This window comes from Bidens hawaiensis, unplaced genomic scaffold (genome assembly GCF_021521415.1).
Source record: "Bidens hawaiensis isolate Kalapana, Puna unplaced genomic scaffold, B.hawaiensis_p1.1 tig00000599_1, whole genome shotgun sequence".
Lineage (NCBI taxonomy): Eukaryota > Viridiplantae > Streptophyta > Magnoliopsida > Asterales > Asteraceae > Bidens > Bidens hawaiensis.
In genome coordinates this window covers 4,097,050-4,102,238 of record NW_027491036.1, presented here as the reverse complement: position 1 = coordinate 4,102,238, position 5,189 = coordinate 4,097,050, and the positions used below count along the sequence as shown (strand labels likewise).

The 5,189-nt window shown below is 37.7% G+C and overlaps 1 pseudogene across 1 annotated transcript; it reads right to left on the bottom strand.

Annotated features, from left to right (window-relative positions):
• Nucleotides 1–732: 732 nt before the first annotated feature.
• On the bottom strand, nucleotides 733–3,319 carry LOC143636713 (subtilisin-like protease SBT1.7; annotated as a pseudogene). The gene is made up of 2 exons (XR_013154293.1): nucleotides 1,651–3,319; nucleotides 733–1,494 (listed from the first exon to the last, which is right to left on the bottom strand). The product of XR_013154293.1 is annotated as a subtilisin-like protease SBT1.7 (transcript).
• Nucleotides 3,320–5,189: the final 1,870 nt, after the last annotated feature.

Genomic DNA, 5,189 nt, shown 5'->3' with positions numbered 1-5,189 from the left:
CAAAAGTTAACATAATTACAAACAGTTAAAATTTTTCATTATGTACACCTGATGGTTATGATTATGATAATATATTCTTTACCGATAATAGCCTCCAATTTCTTTATGATTACGCCAACAAAATCTGAATTAAGGTAATAACAATAATAAATGTATTTCTAAGATTGCATTCACTAGAATTAAACAGGTCTCACAAACACTCTTCCATCGTTCACGAAATCTGCCTTCTGGAAGCCCTGACGACAAAATTTACACCACACCAAATTCAGTAAATCAACCGCCATTTGCACCACACCATCGACCGCAGACCGTCTTATTCACCAGAACAAATTGATTTATTATGGTTCGTTATTTAAGTAGGAAAACTTGCAACCTTTTCCTGTTAATTGAGTAAGCTAGGGCATCTGATGTTAGCCTAGGTCTTACCCGTTGAATATTTGCCTTTGTTATTTCGGCTTGGTAAGTTCAGTTATGGCTTGTTAAATTTAGTATACTTATTTGTTATAATATTTAACAAACAAAATTTAAGTCAATGGTTATTCACACACCCTTTTTGGATATTCACACACCCTCTTAACACACATATTATCTTCATATACATCCTATAAAGGGTGTATGAATAACACATCCCAAATTTAAAACTGCTAAATTTTGGTAGGCCACGGTTTTACATAGTTTTATTTTTTGTTATTCGGTACGTATCGATGTTTAAAATGGTACAGTCATCTTTATTTTTTGGAATACACTTTTGCATCACTTATAAACTTATATTTAAAGTTGAATATCTGTTACGCATTAACCACTTGTTGATCTTAGGGTTGCATGTTATACGCAATTGCAGATACGATAGGACTTCGAACGACATGGCTTCCATTCACCTCGTGCCAGCTTAGATACCCATAGTTACCACCGTTGATTGGAGGATCACCACTTATATCAACAACAACAATGACCTCAAACTTGGCCGTACTGTATCTACCTTCAAAAAATATCACAGAAGGCTTGACAACAACATGCATACCTGTCGCAGGATTTACCTCTGCTCGATATGAACAACTTGACGTCCCCACATTCGTTAATACTCTTTGGAACACGTAACGAGTGGTATTCGTGTTGTTTAAGACAAGAATAAACGAAGGGTAGTTAAGATCAAGGGTTGCATTCGCACAATCAATCTTTGATTTCTGCGAAATGATCATTCTAATTTGCTTTTGAGTGTAGTTCATTGCACACAGATAGTTGATGTAATCGCGTGGTTGAATGTCATATACCAGACCAGGATCCATGGCTTTGTTTGGGTTAACATGCCCAGCACCATAATCAAGAGGGTCCCGTGTTTACCCGTCATGGTGTCCAATATTATGCCTTTATTGTTGTCAAGAATGTCGGCTGTTGTCATCATTGCAGACCGGATTGCAGCTGGACTCCAGTCACAATGTGTTGATTTCAGTAACGCGGCCACGCCTACAACATGTGGACAAGCCATAGATGTACCTATTACGTTGAATATATTATTAGTGAGGGTTTGCTATAATTTCTATCATAGTTTAAGGATACTATTTGACTAGCTTTCCTTTGCAATTCCTTATTGCATGTGTGTGTGTATATATATAGTTAGATTAAAAATGCGATATTATTATTAAGTTCTACCTGAATCAAGACGATAATTGCTGAACAAATAATCAAATCCGATCTGCGCGCTTTTTCTGTTTGGCACCCATGCAGCCAAGATATCCACTCCAGGAGCCAAAAGATCTGGTTTTAGGATCCAAGGAGATTGCTTGCTGGGTCCTCTTGACGAGAAGTCTGCAACTTGTGGAGCTGGTTTAACACCCAATAAAGTTTCACCATACTTAATACTAATACTCGCATTCTTAGTGTTGATTATGTACTTCTTTAACAATTTTCCGACTTTAGGTTCGAGTACAATGAACGGAAAAATGACGTTTTGTGCCAGGAGAAGGTTACCGAAGGCTGAACTGAAGATAGCTCCAGCAGCTCCAGTTACAATGAGTTCATAAAGTGGTATTATATCATCAACCTCACAGAAAATGTACTTGCCTTTAACATCTTTGGGATCAAGGGAATTATATGCACAAGTTTCTTTGCTTCTATTTCCATATTCATAGTATATGTGAACCTTCTCTACCAACAGCTCTTTTGGGAAAACCGATTTCCCGATTAAGGTTCCGTAGTTCGGATCACCAGGTGTAACATAAGCAACGAAATCTCGGTCTACTGTTCCTGCACCAACAGTAGTGATCCATGGAGCTCCATTTTTGATACTGTATGCATCAGGGCCATCATTGCCAGCTGAACATGATACAAAAATTCCTTTCTCCATAGCTGCAAATGCTCTGATTGCGATAGGAACCCTAACGATAAAGACATCAGGTCTACACCATCTTCTATGGCTTGATCCATTCCCGCCAGTGTGTCAGTTGCTGCAGCACTTATTGAGTTGTTGAAGAACAACACTTTGTACATGGCTAACCGAGCCTTAGGTGCTATTCCAGTCGCTGTGCCGTTGGCATACCCGAAATAATTAGCAGACTGAACAAGACCACCAGCAGCTGTTGAAGATGTATGTGTTCCATGCCCATAATAGTCTCTAGGGGAATCATAGTCATATGTTTTTGAGATGCTTTCCTTTCGATGTTTCATCCCCCGGCTAAACGAACGCGCACCGATAATCTTTTTGTTGCAGAAACCTTTGGCTTCACAAGCTCCACGCCAACGAGAAGGCACTCCTGACATTCCGTCGTCCTGAAAACTCACTTTCTGGCCAAATTCCGGTGTCAAATATGCCAATAATCATATCTTCACCAAAATCAGATACCGGCCATAGTCCGCCATGTTATCTAGCCCCAAAAACTTAGGCGTATGCGTGGTGTGAAGTTGGCCAAGTGTTTCCTCAAACGTTGCAAGATGGCCAGGCATCTGTTCAAGCTGCTTGAGCTGGGACTTGGTGAGGACTGCACTGAATCCGTCCATGACATGGTTATATGTGTAGAGATGAGTCGCGGGAACTTCATCTGATAGTGATGAAAGTACAGAAGTGTACCAGTTATGGTGATTAGGGAAGGGTGACGGCATCATTGATTTATCCATAAGAATAATGTAAGATTGATGATCGTCTGAAGATGATGATGATGACGTGATTGATATCGTTGTGGAAATGAAAATAATGAAGACAAAACGGAGATTCAAAGGTTGTGCCATTTGGCTCGACTATGTTGTGTGATGAGAACAAAGATAACTTAAGATATGTAGTTTGAATTGCCTAATGGTTGGATGCATTCCATTTAAAGAAATGATAATGCAGTTATAGGACAATATCACTTAGGTGTTTTTCTTTTTGAGAGGCAATACCACCTGTTTGTTATCTACAAAGACTGAAAATAAGGAGTTCTGATTTATTCTCTCTTCTTAATTATTGACGTTGAAGGGGAAGCTTATATGAAATATCAACGAACTTTCGTGTCACTACTATATATATATATGATAAAATATCATAATAGGCAAACTATTTAAAAGAGTGTACCCATTCAACGTTCAAATAAAATACAAATGTTAGACTAATTATAAAAAAGTCTTAGATAAATTTGTCCACTAATCGTTTGTATTCTCTCTTACTAGTCACTATCCGCGATGATGTTGATGTAAGTAGCGCATGAATGGAAAAGAAAAACACGCTAAACAATTACAGAGTGTATAAATGAGCACAATAATAAAAGTTTGATAAAAGAAATAAAATAAGTCAACATAAGAGCAAAGTTTTAAAACTTTTACGAAAATGGCTTTTACTTACCACTATTTATTTGCAAATTTGCTTTGTCACACTAATTACTAATTGATGCTAAGTTTTTCGGTTAAGGCTAGATGTGTAGTTAACTTTAATTTGTAATTTATTAAACTAATTTGTACGGGTTATTTATGTAACTTTTTTGTAATGGTAACCCACAAGCAACTAACATATAAAATTAAATATCAATAAAAGAGGGACTAGGGATGGCAACGGGCCGGGTTCGGGCCGGGCATTAGTAATATCATGATCATACCCGTTTGTAAAACCGTGTCCCATGCCCGGCCCATTACCCGTCGGGTTTCAGGCATACCCGCGGGTATCGGGTATACCCGTTAGGACTTTCAAGTATATTTTTAATAATTATTTATATTTTATACCTTTTATTCATACAAAATATATTACAATTTTAGATATAATGCTCTTCATATATAAAAGTGTGGCAATAAATAAATAATATCATTATAACTTATATATATTTTTATATATGTTTTTATATATGTGCTTCACAACCTATGAAATTCAAAGAATTTTTCGGGTATACAATTCGGGTATATAGTGCGGGTAAATGGGTATGTGTTTTCGGGTAATCGGGCCGGGTATTATCTAATCCCATACCCGACCCGTACTCCGCGAAAATTTTTAAAACCTAATCCCATACCCGACCCATACCCATCGGATTTCAGGTATACCCGTTGTCTCCATCTTCACCCCACATGCATATCGAATGCACACCCATACCAACACCCACCTCCACCCCTGTTATTCAACATCTTCACCGGCTGCTGCCACCTACAACCACAACCAAACATTATCCATCACAGCCACCACACATCACCCACCATCTTAACTGATCTACAAATCATCATTGTCTTTTCAAACCTCGAACACCTGTTGACTCTCTCAAATTGAGTTTCTTAGACGTTGCTTAGTGGTTGTTGGGATCTGATTCAAATCTGGTTGAAGGGTTGAAGTTGCTGGTTAAATTGGGTGGCGCGTAGTGGTGACATGAGATAGGTTCTAGGAGGCAATGTATGCTTAGAGGGTGGCTGGTGGTGATGGAAAAAAAATATGGTGATGGTGCTGGTTATAATAGCTCAATTATTAAAACCTAAATGATGCATTATTGTAATTATGAATATTAAAATAATTATATTTTATTTGTAATGAATAAAGGATTAGTCAAGAACTTTGTAATAAAAATGTAACGTAACCAAGCAACATTTCTTAAGTTCTTTAAATAATAACCACAATCTCATTTCACGATAAACTCTTACCATGTACTGTTACGGACTGAAACCATTGCAAGGTATGAGACTTGTCCCACATCGGTTGTATGGGCAATTGATGTGGGGTTTATAAGGCAAATGAGTTCCCTCACTTA